At 43.7% G+C, this 17,528-nt stretch overlaps 1 pseudogene; it reads left to right on the top strand.

The window, feature by feature from the left end:
* The first annotated feature begins 10,473 nt into the window (after positions 1-10,473).
* LOC124727304 lies at positions 10,474-10,591 on the top strand (annotated as a pseudogene).
* Positions 10,592-17,528: the final 6,937 nt, after the last annotated feature.

The raw sequence follows: 17,528 nt of genomic DNA, 5'->3' as shown, positions 1-17,528 counted from the left end.
CAACTTGGATGCATGAGCCGTCAAGATGATTGTGCGTTGATTCTCGCATTGTCAGCTCTTGCAGTCTTGTAAATTGTGTGGTTGATGTTTTTCCGTAAGTCAGATGATATATCGCCAGACTCTCACATTCCACACGCCAACGTGAATAGTCATTTTGTTGCCATTTTCCCCAATGATTTTGGGAATTCTGATGGAATGTTACGTAACCTTTCTATTTTATTTGATTTTACGTCTTCTAAAGCTCTTTTAAGTTCGGGTTCTAATACTGGATCCCCTATCTCTTCTAAATCGACTCCTGTTTCTTCTTCTATCACATCAGACAAATTTCCACCTTATAGAGGCCTTCAGCGTACTCTTTGCACCTATATGCGTCTCCTCTGCATTTAACAGTGGAAGTCCAGTTGCATTCTTAATGTGTCCGAGCGGTTCTAGGCGCTTCAGTCCGGAACCGCGCTGCTGCTACGGTCGCAGGTTCGAATCCTGCCTCGGGCATGGATGTGTGTGATGTCCTTAAGTTAGTTAGGTTTAAGTAGTTCTAAGTCTAGGGGACTGATGACCTCAGATGTTAAGTCCCATAGTTCTTAGAGCTATTTGAACCATTTCTTTGCATTCTTAATGTTACCACCCTTGCGTTTAATTTCACGGAAGGTTGCTTTGACTTTCCTATATGCTAAGTCAGCCCTTACGACAATCATTTCCTTTACGATTTTCTCACATTCTTCGTCCAGTCATTTCGTCTTAGCTTCCCTGCACTTCCTATTTATTTCATACCTCAGCGACTTGTATTTTTGTATTGCTGAATGTCCCTGAATATTTTTGTACTTCCTCCTTTCATCAATCAACTGGAGTATTTCTCCTGTTACCCATGGTTTCTTAGCAGTTACCTTCTTTGTACCTAGGTTTTTCTTTCCAACTTCTGTGATTGCTCTTTCTAGAGATTCACATTCCTCTTCAATCTACTGGGCCCATTCCTTACTGCAGTATACATAGCCTTAGGTAACTTCGAGCTTATCTCTTCGTATCTTAGTACTTCCGTAACCCACTTTCTCGTGACTTTGCGATTCTTGAACAGAGTGTAGGCTATTACTAGCTGAAATTATTACAGAAGTCAATTAGTCTTTCTCCTCTCTTGTTCCTGGTACACATTCTCTCTTAACACCTTCCTTGTACTCCTTCCCCAACAACCACATTCCAGGCTCCCATGAGTATTAGATTTTCATCTCCCGTTATACTGAATCAACGGCTCAGTATCCTACTGCTTGCGACATCGGCATGCGTACTTGAACTATCGGTGCGGTGTTGGTTTGCTGTCGAGACTGATGAGAACAACCCTGTCACTGAACGGTTCACAGTAACTCACTCTCTGCCCTGTCTTCCTATTCATAACGAATATTCCTCCCGTTATACCATTTTCTGCTGATGTTGATATTACCCTACACTCATCTGACCAGAAATCCTCATCTTCTTTCCACTGACCTATATTTTATCTAGATTGAGTCTTTACATTTCCCGTTCCAAATTTTCTAGCTTCCCTACCACGTTCAAACTTCTGAATTTCCACTCCCCGACTCAAAGAACGTTATCCTTTCGTTGGTTGTTCAATATTTTTCTCATGGTCACTCCCTCTCGGAAGGCCCCTCCAGGAGATCCGAATGGGGGATTGTTCCTGAGTCTTTTGCCAATGGTGAGATCATCATGAAACTTTTTCAATTACAAGCCACGTGGCTGTGGATACACATTACAGCTCTTTAATGCTGTGGTTTCCATTGATTTTTATATCCTCATGCCATTGACCATTGTTGATCCTTCCACCTTTAGAGGCAGTTTCGTTCACCAAGGACAATAGAGTCCCCTGAATCTCTTTCCGCTCCTCCACCCTCTTTGACAAGGCCGTTGGCAGAATGAGGCCGCCAAGTATCAAGTTGAAATTTATGTGGCATACTAAGGTCTATGGTTCCTCTGCCATACATCATCACAGATACTGTCATTTCTTCTTCATATGTTGCGCTGGTTGTTGATTAACCTGGGAAAATCGTAGCGACACTTTTGAACTTGATGGTTTTGATGTCGAGTGCAGAGGAAACGTGGCTGCTGTAGCTAATGCAAATCTAGGTTTGGGATCTATTGCGTATGTACGTCAGTCTAAGAGATGCTGTAACACATGAATCCCGTAAAAGGAGTTGCTTAAAGAAGCCGAGCGCCGCAAATGGCCGTTGTGAGTGTGTACATTTTAAAAGTTTCGAGGTCCGGTTGACTGCTGTTTAGAGGTCGCAATGTTGCAATGTTGCTATAGAATACGTAGCCACCGCGATATACGATAACAACGGTAAGGATTGCAATTTCCTCTGAATATTGTTGCAATTTCAACATAGATTTAAAAGCCAAATCCCAAAATGCAATTTTACTCCACTTTTACTCCGAAGGCATGTTTAGTTAATAAACTAAGGCTCTACAAGACCTAACACAATTACCGACAACGTTTTTTCCAGCTTCGATATACAGTGCGGTACTATTCATTCTCCTTTCAATTCTCACTTAAAAGTTTGATCATTTTAATTTCATTCTCGATTTGCATACGAACTACTAAAACTGCATTTGACCGCAGTCTCACCTGATTATGAATGAAGAAACGCCAAAGACGCTCCGGTCTTGGAAATACCTGATCACTCTCGCATTAAAAGTGCCAATGTTTTACTTATAAGTTTTAGGGACTGTTTCTTTTTTTTCTTCTTTTTTTCGGCGGGGGGGATATTTATTAGTAAACATCTACTTCTAGTTTTGACGGAAATTTAAGTCTCTGGACTAAATTACGGTACTCCTGAGGCTTAAAGTATCGGACTGCAGTAGATATCAGTCTATCTCTGACTTAAATAGCGCCTGTCCGCATAGGATTGCGAAAAATTACGCTCACTGATCTTTAAACTTTGAGCAGCTACGAGTAGCTCAAACATTATTCAATAATTAATTTTAAAATAGTTCAAATAAGTGATGTTGCTAATTAGCTTAGCATATTAATTATAACTTCAGAATTCATATAGTAAATGAGAAATTACTGCAGCAAATTCGAAAGTACGTATAAAAAATTATCCTTAAAACTTAAAACACATTCGAAAGTCTTGGAAAGCCCAGATCCAATATACACTACTGGCCATTAAAATTGCTACACCACGAAGATGACGTGCTACAGACGCGAAATTTAACCGACAGGAAGAAAATGCTGTGATTTGCAAATGATTAGCTTTTCAGAGCATACACAGAAGGTTGGCGCCAGTGGCAACACCTACAACGTGCTGCCATGAGGAAAGTTTCCACCCGATTTCTCATACACAAACAGCAGTTGACCGGCGTTGCCTGGTAAAACATTGTTGTGATGCCTCGTGTAAGGAGGATAAATGCCTACCATCACGTTTCCGACTTTAATAAAGGTCAGATTGTATGCCTATGCCTATGCCAGCACATTCTCCGGATCTCCCACCAATAGAAAACGTCTGGTCAATGGTGGCCGAGCAACTGGCTCGTCACAATACGCCAGTCACTACTCATGATGAACTGTGTTATCGTGTTGAAGCTGCATGGGCATCTGTACCTGTAAACAGCATCCAAGCTCTGTTGGACTCAATGCCCTGTCGTATCAAGGCCGTTATTACGGCAAGAGGTGGTTGTTCTGGGTACTGATTTCTCAGGATATATGCACCCAAATTGCGTGAAAATGTAATCACATGTCAGTTCTAATATAATATATTTGTCCAGTGAATACCCTTTTCTCATTTGCGTATCTTCTTGGTGTAGCAATTTTAATGACCAGAATCGATATCGATAATAGACGAAAATCGTCGTGAATCTTTGTTCCTTGGCTGGAAGAAAGGCCTATTTCAAAATAAAAATTGTCTTCGTTGCGAGATTAATTAACATCAATGAAGCGTTTCATCCTTTTGGGCGCATCGTCAGATTGTGTACAAGTAGCTGGATATATAACCCATCCGTCGTAAAGCCATACCAAATAGTAACTTGATATGCAACTCAACCGTCATAAAAACATATAAAACACAAGGTCTACCTTTATATGGCTTTATGACGGATGGGTTACATATCCAACTACTTTTACACACTCTGATGATGTCCATAAGGGTGAAATGTCACCACCCGCAGGTGGAGTGCTGACACCACAGTTACAAATAGTCTTGCGCACACCAGTCAAGTTGGCGACCGATCCAGTGTGTATATGGATGGTGATAACCCCTTCAGCGCCGGCCGTTGTGGTCGGAGGCCCCAATCCTGCCTCGGGCATGGATGTGTGTGATGTCCTTGGCCGCGTGGCTCTAGGCGATTCAGTCTGGAACAGCGCGACCGCTACGGTCGCAGGCTCTAATCCTGCCTCGGGCATGGATGTGTGCGATGTCCTAAGGTTAGTTAGGTTTAAGTTGTCCTAAGCCCTAAGGAACTAATGATATCAGATGTTAAGTCCCATAGTGCTCTGATCCAGTGTGTATATGGATGGTGATAACCCCTTCAGCGCCGGCCGCTGTGACCGCGCGGCTCTAGGCGCTTTAGTCTGGAACGGCGCGACCGCTACGGTCGCAGGTTCTAATCCTGCCTCGAGTATGGATGTGTGTGATGTCCTTAGGTTAGTTAGGTTTAAGTAGTTCTAGGGGACTAATGATCTCAGATGTTAAGTCCCATAGTGCTCAGAGCCATTTTTCGAACCCCTTCTGCATAAACTACGGCCTGAAGATGGCGAATTGAAGTGCTGAAACTGGTAGCTACATAATAAATAAGGTCATAAGGACAGATGTATGCGTTTCATTTTCTTACAACAGTGAAGAGCCGTAGTCCCCAAGACCTTAAGTGAAATGGATGAACATACAAAAACTAGAAGATTTAAAAGTGAATTCCAATCCTTGGATCGATCTCTTACTCAGCGAAAGTAAATTTCCGTAATGCCATCTGCTCCTGACACAGTAAGGCGTTTTATTATACGTCCAATGGATTACATTTCAATCCAAGTTCCTATTATTCTCATTGAAAATTTCTTCGACTGACGTGGAACGCAGTAGTGGAACACGCTCAGTGACGACGTTGTTACTGCGACGGTGTCTTGGGGCGGAAGAGGTTTTGCTTTTGTAGCTAGCACTTCTGTTCTTCATTCAGCATTATTGCGGTTTGAGAGTCGTGGTCTCGTTTCCACCGTCGAAAGAACAAAAACAGTCGACCAGCACTCCCTGCGGTCTCAAACAGCGAGAAACGACCGACCGTCAAGCAGCTCACCCACTGCTTTTTCATACGAGCTATGGCGACTCAAGCTGTTCTGCTCCCGTACTTCACGCTGTGTTACGATTCAACTGAACTACAGCAGAAACGAGCCAAGGATACTGCATTCCAGTTTTTTAACGCTCATACTCTACGGTTGAATAATACATTTGTTAACACTATGACTGCAGCTGAGTAATGTTTCTGTCGAAACTTCAAGCAGATGCAACACACCTTGTTCGTTAGCAGTCATCTTAAGTATCACGTTGCAGTTCCTTAGGAAGGGACAAACAGGCTGCGTACTGAATCGGACGTCAAGTGTTGGATTCACAGCGACTGCCTCAGATTTTTTTTGCGAGGGTGAGACCTGGACCGTGATTCATTCAGCCCCGTGAGATAAAAATCAGAATTTTCGTAGTAAACAAGTAGCGAAACCAACGTGCTAGCTGCCGATGTGGTGCCAAATCAAAAGACCGGGAACCGTTCATCGCATTTACAGGACATTTCGTATACGATTCGGGTTTAAACATTGTCTTTGCGCAACATAAACTGAAACTTAGTAGGAAAGATTTTGCAGTTCTCTAAATAAAATAGGCAACAATGCTCGTTAAAGTTCTCTTCTTTGTATAAGCATATGTGTTTGTTTTCATTATTTTCTTTCGCAGGGAAGTGTTCACTCGCAATCTGTGTGCTCCATGACACTAGATTATAACTTAGACACTCTAACGGATTATTTACCGTCGTCATTATTGCACTGGCTAGGGTGAGCCGAAGGATAGCTTTCTTTGGATAAGGGAAGGGTTCAAATAATACATGATCAATACCAAATCTCAACCAATAAAAACAACTTCATGAAAATCTCGATAAAATTAATCTGAAAATGCATTTCACCATGGAGGAGGAGGAGGAGGCTCATGGTAGACTGAATTTTTAAGATTTGATAATTTTCAAGAACGAAAATTGTAGATTGCGTCATATGATATACCGAAAGCCCACACACAAGGGCCCTTAACTACACCGGCATTCAAACCACCATCCACAGCAAAAGTGCAATGTCGTAAGAACATTAGTGGATAGAGCGAGGAATATTTCTGAACCGGAGGTGCTCGATGCAGAATCGCAATATCTCACCAGGTTGCAGCTGATTAATGATTATTCGTTCGCTGAAACAAAAAGAGTGTTAAGACCAGCACGTCTGCATATTCCAAAGCTTTCCTGCCGTTCTTGAAAGACATCATTGATCACATAGCGAAGATTCTGTATAAACGGAATAAGGCCGTAGTCTAAAAGCCCAATAGAAAATTTCATAAACATTTTCGATGGTCAAGGGAGCTCGCAAACCGCTGGAAAAAGTAGCAATGTAGGGAGTACCATTAGTCATGGAGACGCGTGTGTGGGTATTACATAATGAATGATGAAAGAAACGACTGAAAAAAAAACACGGAGCAACTTTATAAGGACAGAAACAGACAGATCATGTTACGAAACACCTCTGCAGCCAGGAGACAATCTTATTGAATTTGACAAGACTCAGGTTCTGGTGAGCCCGAACGGATACTATGACAGGTTATTCAGAGAGGCCATAGAGAATGCTAAATACGCCAATAATTTTAGTCGGGAGCGTAAGGCTATGAAACTAAATGGTATATGTGTACCGGTACTGAAAAAATACACCAATGTTCAAAGATGTAGCTTTAAAAATTAGTTAGTGATTCTTTGATAATCATACATTTTCAAAAAAAGTTTAGACCCGCAATTTCATACCCATAGGGTTAAATTTTCAAAAATGTTGAAACAAGATTTTTTTTATTTCTGACCGAGAAACCAAATACCAATTTCCGTAGATCTAAATTCAAAATTGCATTAATAGTGGTGTTTAAAAAACCTTAGTCCCCTATTTCACCTCCTTAAAGTTGAATTTTCGAAAAATCCCTTCAAAACGACGCCTGCAGTATAAGATCTACGCCTTCTCTAAATTTTAAGTTTGTGTCCTTCTTTGACGAAGTGGTTTAAGACATACGACTCATCTTTCTGAGGACCTAGATTTAATTACTGATTCTGCCATTCAGTGCTTGGTTTTTACTGTCTTTCCAAAACAACGGCATGATAATTGTAGAACATGAAACAATTGTCTGTCATTACGCAACTGCGTTAGGAGCTCCCTTTAGATAGACACGCAGTATCCAAAAGCCTTCGGATACCTCACTGAACGCGTTCTGCGTGCCGTCAGATTGTGCTTCCCTCGGTATCCAAGTACCGGCAGAATACTCTAAGAGTTCAGAGGTTGTTTTATGACAAATTGAGTCAGCGAAGGGACTTGAGCGAGGAGGCAAAAAACCAGAGGCCTGTGAGAATGGCCATTCCGCGAGACATACCTCACGCTACAAACGTATGCGGATATCGCTAAACACCTATTGTCGTTTGAGGGATAGTTTCTAAAGACAAAACCAACACCGAACATTAGACTCGCAAAACGACGACTAACTGGGTAAAGATATGTAAAATGCCTAGCACGAAACGGATAGAAAATATCAAGCAATTGTATATTCCAGTCAAGAAAATGTGTTATGTTACAAGAAAAAATGTGTGAAAATTTATATTAAAGACATAAAGTGCTTCCTGTTAGAAGAAGTAGATTACATATCGACAGAATAATTGCTACAGATCTCCGAACGTTAAAAGCTGTGAACTGAAGCGTATTACGGCACAATGTAACGTTCTGGGCCAGTTTTGCAGTGATTTGGTAAACGGAAAAATGAACGGAAGTGAGTATGAAAACATTTTAGGCTTTAGTGTGGTCCTTGTTATTTTCTTTGAGGCTGACATTCTAATGTCTCTGTGTCACTATAACAATCTCCTCAAGAAGTATTAAATACTTCGTTGTTCCTCAAAGAAAGTCTGTTAGATTTGTTGGACTGACTGCCTCAAATCACCAGCAACCACCACAACGAATATCTGTTGCACGAAATGCAGTACTTCTTGTGCGGCAGATCGGATCATTAAAAGTCAGTGGAGAATTTTCCGCAATGATTCAGAAAATTTTGAAACAAAGTTCACCTTCTTGGATCGCAATTAGTGGAAAGTATTGGAACAAACATCGACATACGTCTAATGCACTTTTTAATACATACATCTAACAACATATCGTCACGTTTTTTAAGTAAATAGCCGGCCGCGGTGGTCTCGCGGTTCTAGGCGCTCAGTCCGGAGCCGCGTGACTGCTACGGTCGCATGTTCGAATCCTGCCTCGGGCATGGATGTGTGTGATGTCCTTAGGTTAGTTAGGTTTAAGTGGTTCTAAGTTGTAGGGGACTGATGACCACAGATGTTAAGTCCCATAGTGCTCAGAGCCATTTGAACCATTTTTTTAAGTAAATAAATAAACCACGCAAGAAGGCATACAAATAATTATGTTGAGTATTGGCGAAAACTTTTCGCACCCGAAATTGTTTCTGCTTATAATACTGATTGTTCGTCAGAATTTGTAGCATTTCTAATGGCTCTTCTCACGTACAAAACGATTTCCGTAGTACTGGGTAAGTAATAAATCTTTCCTTGATTACCCCCCAAAAAAATTTTTTAGGAACTTTGCTAGATACGATGTAATTGAATTTCCCTCAGGATAGTTGAGTCTCATCTTTATCTATGATAATGATGGAAGCTGAAGAAATTATTTAAAATTTGTCGGATGGGTGGGACTTGGATCCGGGTCTCATTGCTTACAAGGCAGGTATGCTGAAGAAAGGAAGTTTGTGTTAGGCAGGGCACTGGACTAGGGTAGTCCATGCAACTATGTGAGCTGCAGTGCTTGGGTGGTGCAACGGCTAGCATGCTTTCCTACTAAGTGAGGAGGACTCGGTTAAAGTCCTGACCGTGGCATAAATTTTAAATCATTTCTTCAGCTCCCATCATCATGCTAGATACAATTATGTGTTTTGTTTTACATAGTAGCAAAACCCATAAAGTTCTCTATAGATACATTTCCACGTGTCTATGCGATTTTTTTACAGATGGTATCTTAAATCATAAAGTCTTTTATGGGCCGGCCGCGGTGGTCTCGCGGTTCTAGGCGCGCAGTCCGGAACCGCGCGACTGCTACGGTCGCAGGTTCGAATCCTGCCTCGGGTATGGATGTGTGTGATGTCCTTAGGTTAGTTAGGTTTAAGTAGTTCTGAGTTCTGGGGGACTGATGACCACAGCTGTTAAGTCTCATAGTGCTCAGAGCCATTTGAACCAAGTCTTTTATGGACGTACCTCCCACATGTCTACGAGCTTAACTCATGAAGTTCTTATGGATATATTTCTACAATTGCTCTGACAGCATCTGATTTCTTTTCTCTCTCTCTTTACGTCTCTCTATCTATCTATCTATCTGTCTATCTCTCCTGTTACAGAAAGTGCAATTTAAGAGTTCTTCCGTCACAATGGCATCTATGTAGGAGACAGCGTAATGCGTTTTGTGGTTTCATGAAACCCGACCTCCTATTACAGTTTAGCGTTATTTCCAAAGTGGCTATGGTCGAGAACTGCCAGACGCGAAGAACATCAAAAGGTAGCGTGAATGGTTTATAGAGACAGGTCAGCATTGATGACAAGGCAAGAAGCGGTAGATCTGGAATGAGTGACGACACTGTTGACGACGCTGGTGAAGTATTTCAGCACATTCCGCGGAAATCGACACGTCGTGTTTCCAAAAGAATAGACATCAGAGCACTGTGGTGAAGGTTTTACACAAATGGGAGCAACTCTTGCCAATTTTTCAGCTTGATGACAGCACCAGGCATGCTGAGTTTGCTAGGAACGTGCTGGAACGAAACGGTGCAGACGATGATTACCTTAATAATGTTTTTCGTCGACGAAGAGAATTTTCGCATCTCCAGGAAAGTAAGCAATCATAGTATTCGGATCAAGGGATCGGAGAACCGACATATCGTAGTACAGCAGTTAAGGGACAACCCGGAAGTAAAAGTACAGTGGTTCGGCTCGTCCTTTTTCACTGAGCTCATCTTTAAGGGCCGCGCGGGATTAGCCGAGCGGTCCAAGGCGCTGCAGTCATGGACTGTGTGGCTGGTCCCGGTGGAGGTTCGAGTCCTCCCTCGGGCATGGGTGTGTGTCTTTGTCCTTAGGATAATTTAGGTTAAGTAGTGTGTAAGCTTAGGGACTGATGACCTTAGCAGTTAAGTGCCACAAGATATCACACACGCATTCATTCATTATCTTTAAGGCGCCAACAGCCTTGCCGCAGTGGTAACACCGGTCCCAGTCAGGTCACCGAAGCTAAGCGCTGTCGGGCTGGACTAGCACTAGGGTGGGTGACCATCCGGTCTGCCGAGCGCTGTTGGCTAGCGGGGTGCACTCAGCCCTCGAGAGGCAAACTGAGGAACTACTTGATTGAGAAGTAGCGGCTCCGGTCTCGGAAACTGACATACGGCCGGGACAGTGGTGTGCTGACCACTTGCCCCTCCATATCCGCATCCAGTGACGCCTATGAGCTGAGGATGACACGACGGTCGGTCAGTACCGTTGGGCCTTCATGGCCTGTTCGGAAGGAGTTTTAGTTGTTTTTTTTTTATCTTTAAGGCAACAGTTTACCTGGACATGTTGGAAATTTACGTAGCATCTCAGTTACAGGAATTTCAAACGTTGGTAACGTTTCAACAAGATGCTTCCCCACCACACTGGGGAATGTTTATTCGCCAGTTCTTGGATGAAACCTTTCCGCACAGATGGATCGGTAGATACGGTCTAACAAAATTCACCAACCATAACCCCTCACCAAACATAACCCCTCTTGACTTTTTTTGTGGAGTTACGTTAGCATCGGTTGCTCGCGCGTATGACACTCGTCGTCCACCTGGATTTTCGCTCAGTTTTGTCTGATGGTGCTGGATGAGTTCGCGCCTTTTTCAGTGCCTTTGCGTTAACTCTCGATACGTTAGGTTCGGCCATCATTGGCTTTCATTTACACAGGTTGCATTGCTTATGAAATATCATTACAGCGTGAAGGATACTAATCATTTGGCAAACACTATTACTACAATCCGAAACAAAATCAGCATATGTTACTTTACTCCCAAATTCAATACAAATTTCATATCCGTAATTTCTTTCTTGTAATGGCTTGGTGGTAGCAGAATCAGCAGGACTACAGGTAGTCCTCCCAGGGCCGCGCCGTGGACGCTTCTGCTGCGGCGCCAGTGCGGATTCCATTTCGACGAAGATTTAATTTCAAGAGGGCAAACTGGGAAGGTTTCGCAATTGGAATCGACGAAAAGCTGCAAACTCTAGAACCAACACCCAGCAACTACGATAAGTTCATAGAAATCGTCCAGAATGTATCAAGAAAGTCTATCCCTAGGGACTCCAGAACGGAGTTTGTACCGGGCCTAACGAAAGACAGCCGGCAACTATACGATGCATATAAGGAAAAGTATGAGGCGAACCCATTCGCTGAAGAAACTCTTGAACTTGCAAATGCACTTACCGACCAGCTAATCGAGAAGCGCCGAAAAGAATGGCAACATCTAATTGAAAGTGTAAACATGAAACATTCTAGCCGGATTGCCTGGAAGACAATTAAGAACCTAAATAATGACCCTAAGCAGCAAACGGAAGCACCAAGAGTAACAGCCAACCAAACAGCACACCAACTCGTTCTTAATGGGAAAACGAAGACTCCAGCAAAAACCATCCCAATAAGAAGTGGCGAAAGAGACACGAACTACTACAGCCGTCCATTTACCATCGAAGAGCTAGAGTCTGCACTTAAATCTCTGAAACCTGGCAAAGCAGCAGGGCTAGACGACCTTAGGAATGAACAGATCCTTAAATTTGGCGAATACACGAAAAACTGGCTGCTCCTACTTTTCAATACCTACATCCGGCTAAACAACATCCCGAAAATCTGGAGAAAGGGCAAGTCATAGCCATTCCAAAACCCGGCAGACCGGTAACATTACTTTGCTGCTTGTACAAGGCGTTCGAGCGCATGCTGCTGAATCGACTTGTGCCTAATATTGACCATCAGATAATTCCGGAACAGGCGGTATTTCGCCCTGGGAAAACTTGCACTGGACAGGTCTTGAATCTTACCCAGTTCATAGAGCATGGGTACGAGAACCGTCTAATTACTCGAGCCGTACTTGTCGACCTCTCATCCGAATTCGACACTGTAAATCACAAACTGCTGCTCACTAAAATATACGCTATGACTAATGATTTCGGGCTGATACAGCCGGCCGAAGTGGCCGTGCGGTTAAAGGCGCTGCAGTCTGGAACCGCAAGACCGCTACGGTCGCAGGTTCGAATCCTGCCTCGGGCATGGATCTTTGTGATGTCCTTAGGTTAGTTAGGTTTAACTAGTTCTAAGTTCTAGGGGACTAATGACCTCAGCAGTTGAGTCCCATAGTGCTCAGAGCCATTTGAACCATTCGGGCTGATACAAATTATATCAACTCTTCTCAGCAACAAACGGTTCATCGTAAACCTCGGAGGGAAGCGAAGCCGATGGCGTATCCATAAAAATGGACTACCCCAAGGCAGTGTCCTCGCACCCACTCTTTTCAACATATATGTGAATGATCAACCAGTTGCACCAGGGACTAGGAGCTTTGCTTACGCGGACGATCTTGCAATAGCCGTGCAGGGTCGGAACTTTAACGACATAGAAATTAGCCTTACCAATGCCCTCAACGGTCTAACGCCATACTACGAAGCCAACTGCCTACACCCAAACGCAGCAAAAACATTATCCTGCCTATTCCATCTTCGAAACCGAGACGCTAAACATACCCTAAACTTCACGTGGAACAACCAACGGATCGCGTTCAGCATCACTCCTTGTTATTTAGGCGTCACCCTTGATCGCACACTTACTTACAGACATCATGTAGACAAGGTCAGGGGCAAACTATCAACAAGAAACAACCTTCTGAGTAAGCTCACCTCCACAAAATGGGGTGACGACCCACATACTTTACGTACGTCGGCACTTGCACTCTGCTGAGGTTGCTGAATACGCTGCCCCAGTTTGGGAAAGATCAGCGCATGCGAAACGAGTGGATCCTCTGCTGAACGATGCCTGTCGCGTAATCACGGGATGCCTAAGACCCACCCCGGTTAGCCAACTTTATTTGCTTAGTGGCATAGCTTCACCCAACATCAGACGAGCTATAGCAAGCGAAGCAGAGCGCCTCAAGCAGCTGCGCGACCAGCGCCATCCTCTCTTCGGACAAAACCCTCCACACACACGTCTAAAATCAAGACGGAGTTTCCTCACCTCAGTTCAACCGCTCGAAACCTCAAAACAAAAGGCCAGATTGTCAAAATGGCAAGCAACACTGCCTACGGGAGACCAGGCACCTCTAATCTCACCCAACGAACAATTGGCCTCTAGAAATGAACTAAAATGGCCATTGTGGAGAACCCTCAACCGCCTACGAACTGGGGTGGGCAGATGCAACGTAAACATGTGTAAATGGGGATACCGAGACGGGGCGCACACGTGCCAGTGCGGACAGACCCAAACAATGGACCACCTCCTGGAATGCAGCAACAGGGGGGAAGTGTGCAGGAAAGAAGATCTGGCAAACTCTACGGCAGTGTCTAACAACCCTACCACAACAAAGATCAAAATTTTAATAACAATTGTGGTGTTGCTCACGCTAGTAAATATAGCATTTTCTGGCAACATCAGTCATATTATGTGGCAGGTGTCATTAGAGCACAGTTAATAGTCATTTCATGTAATAATAAAGAAACTAGGCACTCATCTTTTTGTGTTTCCCACGCAGGTCTAGTCGTCAAATCATGGCTCAATCGTTGAAAATCTAGGTGGTTATGATTCCAAGCTCGGATGCAAAGAGGCCTAGGTTTTATTCTGCTATATTCAAAAGTTTTGTAGATGCGCTTCTTAAACCATTCTTGGAGATTAAACTTTTCAAAGTTAGCACAATGGTGACGTAAAAAAATAATCAGCACTCCGAATTTAAGTTACACTTCCTTTTAACTGTTTTTATTGCAATATCACGTACCACACAAAACATCACTTCACAATACAAAACATACTTGAAAACACCTTCCTCACATTTTATAAGCCAACTATAATATGCGTCTTTCCAACATGACGTCCAAGACTTGACCTTTTCAAGGTCCGACTCTAACAACTTAACAACTAACTAATAATCGCCTATGCGCCCAAAAATCAGAGTTACAAGTACGTCAAAGATCATAGTGACAAAAGAAAGAATACACATAAGAATAATATCATTGCAATATAAACATATCGATGTATCACAAATGAAATCAAATCTGAATGTTGTCTCTTAAATACGTCAACAACTTTACAGAAATACATAGAATATTACTGGTATCGAGAGGTTCAGGTGAGGTGCCATAATGGTTACGTAATTCAAGTACCATTACAAGTGGCAGTTAAATGCGCTGAATTTTGGCGGGACGTGATATGATATACACTGCTGGCCACCGTAAATGCAACACCCTGAAGGAAGCATCCGAATCAAGTGAAATTTACACCATGGGTTTGCAGCGATGAGATATGCAACTGATTAGAATTTCAGCGCAGACGCACATCACACGCGCCTGTGGCGCCACCTCATAGCGCCATTTAAGGCTTGGCGATATCGACGAGTGTACGTTCGGCACGTGTGTTTACCTTGTGGTTGTTTCACAAGACGATCAGTTATGCCTCGTAGACAACAGCGAACATCGTTTGATCAAGTATCCGAGTTCGACGGAGGACGGATAGTGGCTTACCGAGATTGTGGATTATCATACAGAGAAATCGCTAGTCGTGTTGGACGAAACTAAACAACTGTAATGCAGATATGTGACCGTTGGATGCAGGAGGGTACGACGGACCGACGTGGTCGATCGCATTCACCTCGGTGCACCACTGCACGTGCTGATAGGCAAATTGTGCGCATGGCAGTGACGGATCGCTCAGTGACATCCCGAACCATAGCACAGCACATTGCGTCTGTAACGCATCATCCAGCGTCTGCGCGTACCATTCGACGCCGTTTACAGCAGAGTGGTCTGTCCGCAAGACATACATTGCTTCGTCTACCATTGACGCAGAACCACAGACGTCTCCGTCGCCAATGGTGTGATGACAGACGGATGTGGACGGCAGAATGGAATGACGTCGTCTTTACTGACGAGGCACGCTTCTGTCTGCAGCACCACGATGGTCGGATTCGAGTGTGGAGACACCGTGGAGAGAGGATGCTGGACAGCTGCATTATGCACCGCCACACTGGTCTTGCACCGGGTATTATGGTATGGGGTGGTATTGGATATTACTCTCGCACGCCTCTAGTACGCATTGCCGGTACTTTAAATAGCCGGCGCTACATATCCGAGGTGCTGGAGCCAGTTGTCCTTCCTTACCTTCAGGGCTCGGCCACAGCCATATTTCAACAGGATAATGCGCGACCACACGTGGCACGCATTGTCCAAAGGTTCTTCGTCAATAACCAGATTGAAGTGCTTCCCTGGCCGGCTCGCTCTCCGGATCTTTCGCCGATAGAAAACATGTGGTCTATGGTTGCTCAACGAGTGACCCAGATTACATCCCCAGCTGCCACACCAGATGATCTTTGGCAACGTGTGGAAGCTGCTTGGGCTGCTGTACCCCAGGAACACATCCAACGTCTCTTTGACTCAATGCCGAGACGTGTGGCAGCGGTGATCTCCAACAATGGCGGCTACTCTGGCTACTGATTCTGGCAGGAACCACATGTCACAGACGTCTGTAAACGTAATCATTTGATACTTGGTCAACATGTTATCTACAAAATAAATTTTGTTGTGCTACCTCTTGTCTTTCTTGGTGTTGCATTTACGGTGGCCAGCAGTGTATATACTATGTTTGTCTTTAAATTGTAATGTGACTCCCCATTTTGGGTTTGTTTTATTTATACATATGTGTATTGTATTTGTATTTGAGTGTACATGTAATATGTGGGTTGTCTATGGCTTGGGCACGATTAAATAAATGGTTCAAATGGCTCTGAGCACTATGGGACTTAACATCTATGGTCATCAGTCCCCTAGAACTTAGAACTACTTAAACCTAACTAACCTAAGGACAGCACACAACACCCAGTCATCACGAGGCGGAGAAAATCCCTGACCCCGCCGGGAATCGAACCCGGGAACCAGGGCACGATTAAATAAATAAATCCGTAATTTTAGGTGCATCTACACTAATTACGGTTAATTTGATTTTTACCTAGAGTACTTACCCACGAAAAGTAAATATTCTCTATACTTTAAGTTTGTGGAATAAATGTCAAAGGTAAAAAAACCTAGGACAGGGTTTAGCGAGATCCTGATGTATAGCTGGAATCGTTGCAAGAACTGAGTGATTCAACGAAACATCATAGATATGGGCTTTCGGAGCGGAAGGCCCACTCGTTTACCCTTTATAACTGCACAACACAAAGCTGTACGCTTCGCCTGGGCCCGCCAACACTGAATTTGGACAGTTGATGGCTCGAAACATGTTGCCTGATCTGACGCGTCTCGTTTCAAATTGTATCGACCTCGAGAATCCATAGACTCCGCATGTCAGCGGGGGACTGTTCATGCTGGTGGATGTCCATTGTGCATTCCGACGGACTTGGGCAATTCCAGCAGGACAATGCGAAACCCCACACGTCCAGTATTGCTTCAGTGTGGCTCTGGCAACACTGTTCTGAGTTTAAACACTTCCGCTGGCCACCAAACTCCCCAGACATGAACATTATTGAGCATGTATGGGATGCCTTGCAAAGTGCTGTTCAGAGGAGATCTCCATCCCCTCGTACTCTTACGGAATTATGGAGAGTCCTGCAGGATCCATGGTGTCAGTTCCACCCAGCACTACTTCATACATTACTCGAGTCCACCTCACGTCGTGTTGAGGCACTTCTGCGTGCTCGTGAGAGCCCTACACGATATCAAACAGGTGTACCAGTTTCTTTGTCTCTTCAGTTTAGATATCAGAGCTTCCATTGGTTTGTAACATACGTGTGTCTGAGACATTCATCAGAGTTGTGGTTTAACTCAAGGAGCAAAGAACTTGAATCATGCTACTTATGCTTGTATGAAAACCGATTCAGGTTGCACTTGTGATTTCTGAGGTTTGATAGTATCCTTGATAGAGGTGTTCGCAAAGAGAACGACAAGATGGCTGCTGTCAGAAAGATACTGGAGCTGTTTACTAACAACTGCCAAGAACATTTATCACTTAAGTGTATACCTTACTGTATTTGTGT

The sequence above is a fragment of the Schistocerca piceifrons genome, chromosome 1, assembly GCF_021461385.2.
Source record: "Schistocerca piceifrons isolate TAMUIC-IGC-003096 chromosome 1, iqSchPice1.1, whole genome shotgun sequence".
Taxonomy (NCBI): Eukaryota; Metazoa; Arthropoda; class Insecta; order Orthoptera; family Acrididae; genus Schistocerca; species Schistocerca piceifrons.
Note: the sequence above shows the minus strand (reverse complement) of the source record. Positions and strands in the feature narration are given on the sequence as shown.